Genomic DNA, 14,887 nt, shown 5'->3' on the forward strand with positions numbered 1-14,887 from the left:
GCGTAGCTCTGTCACTAGGGCTATGTGGTTTTGTCACACTCCTGACATCGCTCTGGTGACAAAACTTTGTATTGTAATCCTAGCCCTAGTCTGTTACCACTACTCTTCTCTGCCTGCAAAGCTTAACATCTTAAGCAGGTGCGTAATGTTTAGCATGCGAGTAGTCGCACTGACTTCTTTATTGACTTCAGTGGGGCCACCGACATGTTTAACATTACGCACATGCTAAAGTGCTTTGCTGGATTGAGGCCTTTCTAAGTGGGATATCTGAGTACTCCAGGGAAGCAATTGCTACTCAGCATGTTAGCTCTCTCTAGAGAATTAAAAAAATAAATCTGAAAATAATCTCCATGTGGTAGAGTGCTGCATGGGAATGCGTAACACTGCTAGCCCGGACAAGATCTCCTGTTGCACAAGACACTTTTGAAAGGTTTGGTCTTTGTTCTGTATGCTTATTGCTAGGTAAGACAGCAGAGTATATATTTGTGTTGGTTTTCTCTTTCGTATATCAAATCAAATCCTGCTCTGCATGACACCTCAGGATTGGTTTCCCAGACATTGCCAGATTAGTGAATTACAAAATCAAGTACTGTCTACATTTCAGAAAAATGTTTTCAGCAGAGCTCTAACAACTCCAAGGGATTGGCTTACCAGGACAGAGCAAAGCATGGGATGGATATTGCTCAAAATCCTGCTCTATGTTCCTCTACGTTAGGCATCTGGGAAGAGACAAGAGTCAATTCAAAAGGGAAGGTGACCCTGGTTGCTTATAGGAGAAAACGTAAACGCCTCATGGACTAAAAACTATTTTAGAAAAATTCAGTCACGAAAATGTAAGTATGCAAATTGATTTGCTAGCTACAGTCTATGCACAAGACAGGATTCCATAATTTCCAGCAGTTTTTTTCCAGCAATATTTTTAGTCTTTCCCCCACCCTCCTAATTATGCTTAAAGTTATGAGTATTTATAGGATGATGTTCTGCTATCAGTTACACTGGTGTCAATCCAGAGTAATTCCATTGAGCTACTTTCCACTTTACCTGCAGCTGCTCGCTGAACTAGCCTGGCACACCTTTTCCTAAGCAGCCACCCAGGGGTCTGTCCCCCACCTGGGAGAATACTAAACATACATTGTGCTGCAAAGTGACCCAGTTGCTTCTAGAATTCTGCAACCATATTATAGCCAAGACCTGGTGTATTACATGGTAAATTGTACCTAAGCCCAGCAGCAAGGTTCTTGAATTCTTCAGCACTCTGGTGAGGTAGAGGGGACATTCTGTGGCAACTTTATTCATATTTTAAAAGGAGGGTTTTAGTGAATTACATGTAAAAATGAATAAGACAATTGGTAAAGCAGCCCTTGTGTTACGAATTTTGATGCTGAAGTCAGCCTTAGCCCCACATTTTTAGTGTCCGATGTGCTTTAGCAGTGGTTCTCAAACTTTGTACTGGTGACCCCTTCCATATAGCAAGCCTCTGAGTGCGACCCCCCTTATAAATTAAAAATACTTTTTTATATATTTAACACCATTATAAATGCTGGAGGCAAAGCGGGGTTTGGGGTGAAGGCTGACAGCTCGCGACCCCCCACCCCAGTTTGAGAACCCCTGTGCTTTAGAATGTTGTATTGATGACTCACAGCTACATTGTAGAAGTTATCAGGGAGGAAGCTGGAGGTTTTGGCAGCTGGATAGAGGAGGTGGGGCTTTTGGGACCTGGGATGGCATCAGAGGCTATTTGGAATTATTGGCTAAATACATAAGATGAGTGTTTCTACTAAAGTGAGCAGAAATGAAATAGTTAACAACACTGTTATTTAAATCATCATCTGTAGGTTTCAGAGTTAAAAGTTTACTGAGATGAGAAGCAAAGGTCATTCCCCCCCCACCCCACCCCCGAACTATAGTTTCGGGTTGCCTGCAGTCTCTCAAGGACAGCACTGTGTTAGTTACACTTAGCTGACCTTTTAAAGCTGTTATTTACAGCCATAAGGGCTAGAAAGATTTGGGTTGTTTGTTTGTTTGATGAAAGCTCAACTTCTGGAATGCAGTTCTGAAGCAAGGGGTGGATTCAGTGGCAAATTCTACAGCCAGATTTCCCTGACTATTCCACAGGGGAATTGTAACAGAGTGAACACTGGTCCCTTAAGGGAGCTGTGATGGGGTTTGTACCCAACATAGGTAATAAAAGAGTTAACTGGAGACAGGGCTATCAATGCACCTGACCACACCTGTAAGGTGGGCCAGGCCCAGCTGGAGATGTAGCCCAGTTTGGGGGTGAGCATAAAGGGAGGAAGCCCAGATGAAAGGGAGGGGGCAGTGAGTGAAGGGAAGAACTCTGCAGTCCCTCACTGGTTGTTAGAGAGTGAAGGAAAGGTCTAGAGAGAGGCAGATGGACCATGAGCCCAGGGAGGGGCTATGGGAAAGGGCCAGAAGGAAGGCCAATGTAGGAAGAAGTCCAAGGGGACTGTGATGAGTCTGAGGGAGCAGATCTTTGCTACTTGCCCTAGGGTCCATGGACTAGAAAGCAGAGGAGAAGGAGGGCCTGGGGTCCCCTACCAGTCCATTGGAAACGGTGGTGCGGAAACACCCTGACACAAGGGGGAGAAGGCTATTGAGTTTGGAGTTGGCCTCTAGGGAGAAAGCCCTGGGAGGTGTTGCTCTGTGCAAGAGGGGGAGGAGAACCCTGCAGAGCCTGGGTAGGGGTGAAGAGGCTGTGGTGGACTGAGCTGGGTAGGGGGTGAAGAGGCTGTGGTGGAGTGAGTTGGGTAGAGGGTGAAGAGGCTGTGGTGGAGTGAGCTGGGTAGAGGGTGAAGAGGCTGTGGTGGAGTGAGCTGGGTAGGGGGTGAAGAGGCTGTGGTGGAATGAGCTGGGTAGGGGGTGAAGAGGCTGTGGTGGAATGAGCTGGGTAGGGGGTGAAGAGGCTGTGGTGGAGTGAGCGGGGTAGGGGTGAAGAGGCTGTGGTGGAGTGAGCTGGGTAGGGGGTGAAGAGGCTGTGGTGGAATGAGCTGGGTAGGGGGTGAAGAGGCTGTGGTGGAATGAGCTGGGTAGGGGTGAAGAGGGATGTTTATTTGAGTTTAGTTGTTGGACTCTTTGTTTAACTCAGAAGTGGGACTAAAAGTGACCTGGCCAGAGGGCTGAGTCATGAGAAGAGGCAGATCACTGCATGACCAGAGTGGTTGTTGATGCTAGAGGAGGAGAGCCTGCTATGCCACACTGAGCCATGAGAAGGTGTGCCAGCCGGGAGTCCACTTTTCTACAAGAGCCTATAGGCCAGGCATAGCCCTGGTCTCTGTGCAGTCCCTAACGAGGACTTTTTGGGGAATGTAGTCGGGGGAGAGAGACTGATGTGAGGTGAAGTCCAGGAACTTAACATTTAAGATCAGCTCTCAAATAATTGAATATAATGAAAGGTCTTGGAAGCATAGAAATGTAGGGCTGGAAGGGACCTTGAGAGGTCCTCTAGACCAGTCCGCTATGCTGAGGCAGGACCGAGTAAACCTGGACCATCGTTAACAGGTGTTTGTCTAACCTGTTCTTAAAAACCTCCAGTGACAGGAATTGCACAATCTCTGTAGGAAACCTGTTTCAGTGCTTAACTAGCCTTAGAGCTGGAAAGTTTTTTTCCCTAATATCTAAGTTTCCTAATAACTTCCTCATTTCTTCTTGGCTTAATTTGGGAGAGACGAGGGACTGGGGTGGGTTTGGAGTGTAGTACTCTCCCAAGATTACTGGGATAAGAGCCTGGGGGGGCTGTGAGAAATAGGCTGGTAGGAGGCCTAGAGACAGACTGGAGAAGAGCAAGGAACTCTATGGAGGGATAAAGCACATCAAGGAAAAGGCCTGAGGTAACCTAGCAATGCTGTGGGCTTGAATCTCGGTGTACGCACCTGTGCTTCCCCGACAAAGAATTCCAGTGAGAATTGGAGGAACTCCACCTGCACCTTCCTGCATCAAAGGAGGGTTGAAGCTGTGGCCTGGGGAGAGCCATGGAAGGAACTGTGTAGCCTCGGGAGGGCTAAGAGACTGTTTAACCCAGGAAGGGTGATGGGATCTTAGTTCTGCGTCAGTGGGGTAAAAGATTGTCAAGCTGGGGGTGGGTGAAGGAGTAACGAGCACAAGAAGGGTGAAGGGCAGTTCTGTTTTGAACTCTTTTTGTTGCTGTGGAAGGGGAGAACTTTATGGTTTGGCCAGAAAACCCCACCACCAAAAACCACCCAGTATTTCCCTTGTATAAGAGCAGACTGCAGAATGGGGGGGAAATCAAGACAAGCTCTGCAAGGGAAACTGAGGCATGGTCACACCTGACAACAGAAAGGTAAGGGCTTGGTTATAAGGACGGAATGCTCCAGTAGCAACTCGGTGAGGGGAATCTCAAGGAGTTTGCAGTCCTGTACCTCAGATTTTTTTCCACAGAGATGAGCTAGGCCCACAAACTACTTGTGATTGAACAGGAAAAGTGCAACAGCAGACTAACAATTGACACTCTGTCTCACCTTAATTCCTCCAGGATACCTAAACACAGCTGTGACCTCGGGTACCAGAGGTCTAGTACTACACACTAGGGGCCTGATCTTCATCCCACTGAACTCAATGACAAAACTTTCAGGACCTCTGAAGATGATGCAGGCTGTGCCCCTATCTTTGCAGAACTAAAGTTTCTGGCCCACAGCCTTACACTGACTAATGTGATGTTGCTGGCTGAGGAATGTAACTTTCAAGAGAGAGAGAGAGTGTGTGTGTGTGTGTGTGCGTGTGTGTGTGTGTGTGTGTCGCAGAGGAACTCCTAACCCTGGCAGGAAAATGCAGGATTTTGTGCAAATATTCTGAGGTCCAAATCTTGATCCTGCAAACAAAGCATGAGTAAAAAGTCTTTGCCCATGGGAAATATGTGGGGTGGGGGGGGAAGGGCAGAATCTTCACCTGCACAGCCAGGCTGCAGCTACTATTGTAGCCTATGGGGAGGTGTAGCACATACAGCCTGCTGCATCCCTCACAAGTATTGGGGCCCACTGGCACTCACCCATCCACTCTGGCTTTATACTGAACAGGAGAGTCCAGTGCCTCTAGGTTGGGGCCACCACATCTCTGGCAGCATTGAAGAGCAGCCCTACTGCTGTGGACTCGAATGCAGCTACATTATACCTCTCTAATCCTTAAATGGGAAGAAATCAACTATTAGTATCCCAGAAATATGCCATGTGGGAGAAGAATTTTCTCCAATAGATTTTCTCCTGCAACGTCGATGTGAGGCATCAGTGTCTCTTCAGATGTTCAGATGAGATGAAATCACTATTGTCCAGTTCGTAAAGCAAGACTGCAGAAGAACCTAAACTTTTCAGAAACACTGTTGAGTGGCACAAATAGTGAAGCTATATGCCAGGGATCGGCAACCTTTGGCACGTGGCCCACCATGGAAATCTGCTGGTGGGCTGGGACAGTTTGTTTACCTGCAGCGTCTGCAGGTTCAGCCAATCGCAGCTCCCACTGGCCGCAGTTCGCTGTACCAGGCCAATGGGGGCTGCGGGAATGGGTGGCCAGCACATCCTTCGGCCCGTACCAATTCCCGCAGCCCCCATTGGCCTGGCACGGCAAACCGCGGCCCGTGGGACCTGCAATCGGCTGAACCTGCGATCGGCCGAACCTGCGGACGCTGCATGTAAACAAACCATCCCGGCCCACCAGTGGATTTCCCTGGTGGGCCGCGTGCCAAAGGTTGCCGATCCCTGCTATATGCTTCAGCCACAGAAGGTCTCAATAGCTGTGTAGTGCCAACCATGTGTTCCAGCTGACTATACGAACGAGCACTCCTTCTGTAGTTAATCTATTGTATGTCCTGCTCTGGGGATCATGTTATAAAGGTCTGATGACACATAGGGCTAGCTTCACAAAGAAGTTTAGTTTAGGATCCTAACTGCCACATTAGGTGCCTAAGGCCATGTTTACAGTGCTACTTATGTTGGCAAAATGTATGTCACTCAGAGGTGTGAAAAACAAACACCCACCCACCCCTGGGCGACATAAATTACGCCGGCATAAGTGCTCATGTGCACAGCGCTATGTCAGCGGGAGAGCGCTCTCCTGTCGGCACAGAGCAGCTACACAAGAGATCTTACAGTGGCACAGATGTACCACTGTAAACTCTCTAGTGTAGACATAGCCTTAGTCTGAAATTTAGATCCTCCAATTCCTTGCCTAATGCTCTAGGTGCCTATATTTCCTAGGGACCTAAGTTTCTGTGGGTGGGCATACACACAGCTGCCTAAGTTCCAACACCGCCAAGCAGCTCAGTGCCGAACTTGCACCTAAGCTCTGGCGGGATCCTCAAACTAAGCAATCTCCTGCCTGTGGGGCACAATCCCGTGTTTGGAGGCAGCCTAGCTGATCAGGCCATGTGCAGCTGTAGAAGAAGGCGGTATCTCCCCTGCCTACCCTCCAATAGCCCTGCGGTTAGAGCACTCCCATTGGATATGGGAAACCTTGGTTCCAGTCCCTGCTCCAATGGATATTTAAGTCTTTTACAAAAAATAGAACAGCTTCAACAGGAGAGATTGAGAGAATCCCCCTAGCCCCCAATCACCAAGTGTTTAGGGCACTCAGCCATCAGGGGGGAGCCCCGCCTTTAAGTCCCTGCTTCACAACAGGCATAATGGAGATTTGAACCTGGGTCTCCTACAGGCCCAGGTGAGTGCTGTGACTATTTGGTTAAGGGGGCAGTAATATCTCCTCTTCATTTTTTTGTGAGAAAGGGATGACCTGGCTTTGGTGGCTCCCTCAAGGAGAGGGTGCAGAGCTGTGAACCCCAAGTGGAGATAGGCATGTTCCTCCAGTCCAGGCTTAGGGGCCTAACCCCTTTTGAGAGGTGGAGCTTAGGCCGCATCATCTCCTGGGCAGTTCCCATTGGTTAGTTTAGGCAGCTCCTTGCTCAGCATTCTGGCTTTTGTGAAGCCCCTTTTAGGTGCCCAGTTCTCCTCATGCAGCGTATGTGCAAGAGCCTGGGGATTCACAGGGAGCCTGGGTGCCTAGCTCAGAGCTGTGGATTTCATTAGGCAGCAAGGCACCTAAAAGCTAAGCATGGCAAAGCTGAGCCTAAGTCCCCTTTGTTGGTCTAGCCCACGTAGCCGACATTTTCCAACGTCACTTTTAGTGCCTACCCTAAGATGCCTTTTAAGCAGCCTGATTTTTCAGAGGGTGTATGCTTGGTGTGCATGTGTAATGTATAATAATCACATAGACACACCAATCAGGAAAGGGTTAATCTTAAAAAACTAGCCTCAGTTTAGCTACATGCAGTCAGGGCTGATGCATTCTCCAGCATTCGTGAACGAGCAAGTGAGTTAGTCCCTCACTATCACCTCTAACTTAGCCAACTAGCCCTATGCTGTAGCTATCAAGTTATTATAAAAGCCTCTTTTAATTCTGGCTCTTCTCCTCTGAAGTACTTACGTGTTTGTTTGGTTAGATAGAAATAGAGTGCTTTTGTCTATTCATAAAATAATGCCAACTGAATTTGTAATGGAAACATGAAGCCCAGCAAGATTTGAATTTACTGGGGATGATTCCCCATTAATGCATCTGCATCAGATTGGTGTCACTACACTGACCCCAATGGAGTAACACCAGTGTAAAACTGGATCCCAGAGTGGAGAATTAGCTCCACATTTTTGAGCACAAAACTTGCTCACTTGCTATCCATTATCTTTAGGTTTTGTTTTCTCCTGAACGTTCAGAGGCTGTATTAGCCAGCAGAGGGAGCCCATACTGTCCCAGGAAGATTTATGAAACAAAGAAATAACAATCACTGGGACTGCAGAGTTCAAAGTGCTTTCCTGGGGTCATATCAAGCTCTACATGTGGTGAGAGACATGCAGGAAATAATTATAAATTCCCAAATGATAGATTCTCTACCTTTTGTTGCTAAGCAGTGAGCGAGAGAGGCACTATTTTGCCAGGGCTATCTCCCGGTGGGAGATCTGCAAGCTTTGCAGGCCCTCTCTGCCCCCAGAGGGGGCTTCCAGCTTCTGTGTGTCTCAGAACTGCAGATCTATCAAGCTCTCCTACAATACTTACAGTGACTTTGTTTATAGTGTAGATGGGGCAGGAAGGAACTCATTTGCAGTGTGCTACCCTTCTTGCATACAGGGGAGCATGGAATTGGGGCCACTGAGTTCTTTACTTTTAAAAGCAAGACATAACTACTCACTGTTAATAGACTCTCTGTCATGGGAGCCAGAGTGTAAAGATAGACCCCAGATGTAGCTGAGTCAGTTGGTAGTGAAAGCAAAATACTCAATTTAGCTAGTGTGTAAAAATATACATGCCGCTTAGTGGTTTTGCTAGATATGGAGGCTTGACTCCCGCATCCTGCCACCACCCACATGGAGCCCTAGATAGGAGACTTCCATCTTCCCTCACCTTTCCCACCCTAGTTGCCATAGTTGAGAGGGGCTGGAGCCACATGGACTGAGAAGGCGGGAGAAGCAAGCTGGCTCTTTCCCCACCCCCACGGAGCCCTGGAAATAGGATCTTTCTGTCACCTTCCCCTCTGCAATGGAAGGAGTGTCTGGAGGCAGGTGGATTGAAATGGCAGGTCCATAGGTATGTTCAGCTGCCTCAGCACCATCTGATTATTCGGTCTGTTGCTTAGATCTGTCTTTGTGGAGCATGCAATGTGGACGGAGGGCAGATTGGGTTAGCTATAACTAGCTGGGTAACCTTGACAGGGGTTAGGAGGGTGGATGATTGTTAGTCAGAGGTAACCTAATAGTCAGGCAAAGGTTAAACCCAAGAGAAAAAAAAAAAGAGATATGAACTTTGACCTATGTGACATTTTGGATATCATTGTCTAGGGTGGACTGATATTTCAGATTGTCCTTGGGGACTTTTGTCCTTCAGAGGTAACACGTGCTTTAGACCATGTCCCTGGAAGTTAAAAAGTTGATAAAGATCTGCAAGCCTTTGCTCAGCCCACTAGTCCCATTAAACTCAGAGGGACTCTGGGGGAAGAGTAAGATCAGATCAGATCCTATAACGTCAAGCAATGAAGTAACTAGGGTGTCCATTGTGTGGTTGGAAGCTGGTTTGAGACATCTTGGCTAAATATGGATTATGATCCGCAGCCTCAAAGGTATTTAAATCAATGGGAATTAGGTTCCTAAATACCTTTGAGGATCTGGATCTGTGTGTCTCAGAACTGCAGATCTATCAAGCTCTCCTACAATACTTACAGTGACTTTGTTTATAGTGTAGATGGGGCAGGAAGGAACTCATTTGCAGTGTGCTACCCTTCTTGCATACAGAATCCCATTTGTATCTCTTTTGGATCCCAGTATAAATATAGGTTAGCCAGGGTTGCTTTATGTACCAGGGTACAAAATTACCATGTATTAAGGATGGGTGAAAGGTGTGATCAAATCCAGGAGACATTTGAACCGTTCAAACCAAATACTACATGAGAATGCACCAAGCAATCCACTGAAGACTGAACAGTGAGGGTGGGAAGAGGGGGCATCATAAAGACATGAGGGAGAGGCAGGGGAGAAAGAGTAGTCTAATGTGTGTAAACCACATCCCCCCAACTCACCTGCAACACAAATGCAGCCATCAAAGATAAGAAGGTAGGAGAGTCTTGGGAGGGGTAGGGAGCTCAAAGAGAGACAGCTACCGAAATACTCAAGTCCTGAGTTTTTCTGATTAACATCTGTATCTCCTTAATAGGCCAAACTTCCTGCCAGCCAGGAAACCCAGCATGTGTCCTGGTAACTACAAGCACTAAAACTTTATTCTCTGTTTCTTTACACACACTCCAACACAGTATCATTATAATATCTATCCATCTAGTCCACTCACAGGTACCCTATTTACAAAGAAAGATGGGTAAAAAGATAAGAAAGTTATTTTTCTTCCTTCTTTTCAAAATTAAACCCAAACATGGAAATTAGGTTTGGTTCTAATGAAATTTTGCATGGAGGTAAGGTAGGAGAGGAATTGAGGAATGAGGTTTGTTAGTACACCTTTTCTAAGTAATCAGGGAAAATAAAGAAACTCCCATTACTATTGTTAATATTTGTATTGTAGTAGTGTCTAAAGGCCCCATTCAGGGATCAGCAACCCATTATGCGAGGTGCTACACAAACACATAGCAAGAACATAGTCCTTGTCCCAAGGAGCTTACAATCTAACTATGTGTTTCATTTGGCACACACATTCCCATGTGTGTAACTAAGACCTTGCCAGCAGATGGATAACGTATCTGCCTAACTGCAGAGGTATTTAAAGGCAGTGGGAGTGAAGAGTATTTTTATGAGAAAACTTACATCTCTTATTCTCTGTCAATATCAAACACATTGCCAGTGCCTAGAGCCTTATTCTGCAATACTCACCTACTGAGAACAGCCCCAATGTCCCACTGACTTAAATGGAGACTACCTGTGGTAGTAAGCATTTCTCTCAGAAGCATTTGCAGGAGGTGCCCTTAATTATCTTTGTCATCCATGAGGGTGCAACAGTCTCTTTTTGTTCAAGTAGTATAATATATAGTAGTAAGCCTCATTTTCATGAACTGCTGGATTAATATTTTCATATGCAGTGAGGCACAACTGAGGATTTCAATTTCATTATTCATCTCGGTATATTCTTAATGCATTCAGGGAATGGTAAAGGAGCCACCTGTGGCTAATTTAACACCTGCAGATTCCCAGGATTATAACCAAAGACTATGTAGCATAGACAGTGGATAGTTCCTGCTGACTCATTCATAGGATGAGTCATTCCACTTCTCATTAAGGTTGAACTTTTCCATTAAAGTTTTATACACACTTCCCTGTCTAACACCATCAATTTTATTGTGGATTAACTTGCGCTGGTTCTTTAAGACAAAAACTGACCCCAGCCTTTTCTGTTCCTTGTCAGAAAACCCCAGGAGAGAGCTAGCAGGCTCTATGACCTTCCCACACATTGCTTGGATATGTGAGGGAGGAGGGTGAAGAGAAGGGAGGCAAATAACAGGCAAGTCTGTGGATATGGAGATCACACTACAGTGTAACTATAAGCAGCAGCAGCTGATCCCCTTTAAAAATTATTGCAGAGCTCTTCTATATAAGGGATAATGCTGAGCCTAGTGAGGATTGAGTAACAAAGCCCTCCTATTATCATCTGTGCTTCCCATTTGAGACCTCAATAGCAGCAGCAGCAGCTTCTCACCCATGTTGTGGTGTGGAGATGGCTTTCAACTTAGGAAGGCCTGGAAAGAAACTGAAGTCTGTGAGTTGGGTTATGTAGAAACGTAGTTAGGCCGCTTGAATCTGTCAGGGAGCTGGCCCTGGGGAAATTGGGGTTAAAGGTGTCTGAAATAAAGGAACTTATTTGTGATGCAGCTGTCTCAATTTAAGGGTAATTGCACCTGCATCCTCCTCCTCTGTGGTTCACTCCAGGAGTGCTCCATTAGGTCTCCAGCTATCACCTGTCTCAGGGCAGGGACCTTTGACCGGGGTTTAAAGCGGCCCAGCTCCCTGCCTTCCACTGCAATATCCTCAACAAGCTAGTCTGCCTAAAGGCCAGTGTCTGCACTTCGCTTTTGCTCTGTGAACAGTGTATTGCCGGCACTTACAAGTTACCACAGCTCTTTCTGAGCAAGCACATTTATTCTTAAATTCAAAGCATAACAGAGAAAACAATAGACAAACACACACAAAATATTCCAGGAGTCACCCATTAGCCTTATGGGGCCCAAATAGGCCAAAGGCTTTCCACCCCTTCCACGAGGGCAGGGGCCCCCCCTTCAGCAGAAAGCCCTGCTTGCTGAATCAGAAAGAAGGCCCTGAGTAAGTCTAACTGCAGCCTTTTTATGCCAAAAGTCCTTTCATCTGTCAGTCTCTGGAAAATCCAGTTTGAACCGGTATAAGCAAGGGTCTCTGGGGGGTGGGGGGTACCTCTGTAGAAGTGTTTAAAACCTAAGTGATTCACCTGGTGTCCATGTGGAGACAGCTGAGGTAGCTGTCCCAGTACACAGGACTGCTGATACACCACTGGTGGAGGAGGAGATGGCTCAGGGTGGACACTGGCAGCTGGTTACTTCTGGCAGCAGGCAGTGCTCCACCCCTGCTCCGAACCCTCCCGCTGTGGTAATAGGTAACCGTTATGCTCTTCTTGATACAGGAAAGAAGGCATCACCCCCTACAGTAAAGGAGGAGAAGCCTCGTACCCCTAAGGCTGGGAGGTCTGCTGCCACCACTGCGAATAGGAAACGTAGGGTAGTGGTGGTCGGAGACTCTCTGCTGAGGGGGACGGAGGCGCCCATCTGTCGCCCTGACATTTCATCTCGGGAGGTATGCTGCCTGCCGGGAGCCCATATCCGAGACGTTACGGAGGCATTGTCGAGGATTATCCAGCCCTCTGACTACTACCCCATGCTACTCATCCATGTGGGCACAAATGATACTGCGCGGTGTGACACTGAGCGGATCAAGAGTGACTACAGGGCTCTGGGAGTACGGGTGAAGGAGTTTGGAGCGCAGGTGGTATTCTCTTCGATTCTTCCTGTCAAAGGTAGGGGCCCGGGCCGAGACAGATGCATCATGGAGGTGAATGCCTGGCTGCGAAGATGGTGTCGCCAGGAGGGCTTTGGCTTCCTAGACCACAGGATGCTATTTGAGGAAGGACTGCTAGGCAGAGATGGCGTTCACCTTTCGAGGAGGGGAAAGACCCTATTTGGACACAGAATGGCTAACCTAGTGAGGAGGGCTTTAAACTAGGTTCGACGGGGACAGGTGAGCAAAGCCCGCAGGTAAGTGGGGAACATGGAGACCTGGGAGATGGGTCAGAAACGAGAGGGAGTGTGGGCTATATTGGCAGAGAGAAAGGAGGGTCAGGACAAAACTGGGAGGAAAGATCAAACCAGTATCTTAGATGCCTATATACAAATGCGAGAAGTATGGGTAATAAGCAGGAAGAACTGGAAGTGCTAATAAATAAATACAACTATGACATTGTTGGCATCACTGAAACTTGGTGGGATAATACACATTATTGGAATGTTGGTGTGGATGGATACAGCTTGCTCAGGAAGGATAGACAGGGGAAAAAGGGAGGAGGTGTCGCCTTATATATTAAAAATGTACACACTTGGACTGAGGTAGAGATGGACATAGGAGATGGAAGTGTTGAGAGTCTCTGGGTTAGGTTAAAAGGGGTAAAAAACAAGGGTGATGTCATGCTAGGAGTCTACTACAGGCCACCTAACCAGGTGGAAGAGGTGGATGAGGCTTTTTTTAAACAACTAACAAAATCATCCAAAGCCCAAGATTTGGTGGTGATGGGGGACTTCAACTATCCGGATATATGTTGGGAAAATAACACAGCGGGGCACAGACTATCCAACAAATTCTTGGACTGCATTGCAGACAACTTTTTATTTCAGAAGGTTGAAAAAGCTACTAGGGGGGAAGCTGTTCTAGACTTGATTTTAACAAATAGGGAGGAACTCGTTGAGAATTTGAAAGCAGAAGGCAGCTTGGGTGAAAGTGATCATGAAATCATAGAGTTTGCAATTCTAAGGAAGGGTAGAAGGGAGAACAGCAAAATAGAGACAATGGATTTCAGGAAGGCGGATTTTGGTAAGCTCAGAGAGCTGATAGGTAAGGTCCCATGGGAATCAAGACTGAGGGGAAAAACAACTGAGGAGAGTTGGCAGTTTTTCAAAGGGACACTATTAAGGGCCCCAAAGCAAGCTATTCCGCTGATTAGGAAAGATAAGAAATGTGGCAAAAGACCACGTTGGCTTAACCACGAGATCTTGCATGATCTAAAAAATAAAAAGGAGTCATATAAAAAATGGAAACTAGGACAGATTACAAAGGATGAATATAGGCAAACAACACAGGAATGCAGGGGCAAGATTAGAAAGGCAAAGGCACAAAATGAGCTCAAACTAGCTACGGGAATAAAGGGAAACAAGACGACTTTTTATCAATACATTAGAAGCAAGAGGAAGACCAAAGACAGGGTGGCCCACTGCTTAGTGAAGAGGGAGAAACAGTAACAGGAAACTTGGAAATGGCAGAGATGCTTAATGACTTCTTTGTTTCAGTCTTCACCGAGAAGTCTGAAGGAATGCCTAACATAGTGAATGCTAATGGGAAGGGGGTAGGTTTAGCAGATAAAATAAAAAAAGAACAAGTTAAAAATCACTTAGAAAAGTTAGATGCCTGCAAGTCACCAGGGCCTGATGAAATGCATCCTAGAATACTCAAGGAGCTAATAGAGGAGGTATCTGAGCCTCTAGCTATTATCTTTGGAAAATCATGGGAGACGGGAGAGATTCCAGAAGACTGGAAAAGGGCAAATATAGTGCCCATCTATAAAAAGGGAAATAAAAACAACCCAGGAAACTACAGACCAGTTAGTTTAACTTCTGTGCCAGGGAAGATAATGGAGCAAGTAATTAAGGAAATCATCTGCAAACACTTGGAAGGTGGTAAGGTGACAGGGAACAGCCAGCATGGATTTGTAAAGAACAAATCATGTCAAACCAATCTGATAGCTTTCTTCGACAGGATAACGAGTCTTGTGGATAAGGGAGAAGCTGTGGATGTGGTATACCTAGACTTTAGTAAGGCATTTGATACGGTCTCGCATGATATTCTTATCGATAAACTAGGCAAATACAATTTAGATGGGGCTACTATAAGGTGGGTGCATAACTGGCTGGATAACCGTACTCAGAGAGTTGTTATTAATGGTTCCCAATCCTGCTGGAAAGGCATAACGAGTGGGGTTCCGCAGGGGTCTGTTTTGGGACCGGCTCTGTTCAATATCTTCATTAACGACTTAGATATTGGCATAGAAAGTACGCTTATTAAGTTTGCGGATGATACCAAACTGGGAGGGA

This window comes from Emys orbicularis, chromosome 2 (genome assembly GCF_028017835.1).
Source record: "Emys orbicularis isolate rEmyOrb1 chromosome 2, rEmyOrb1.hap1, whole genome shotgun sequence".
NCBI lineage: Eukaryota > Metazoa > Chordata > Testudines > Emydidae > Emys > Emys orbicularis.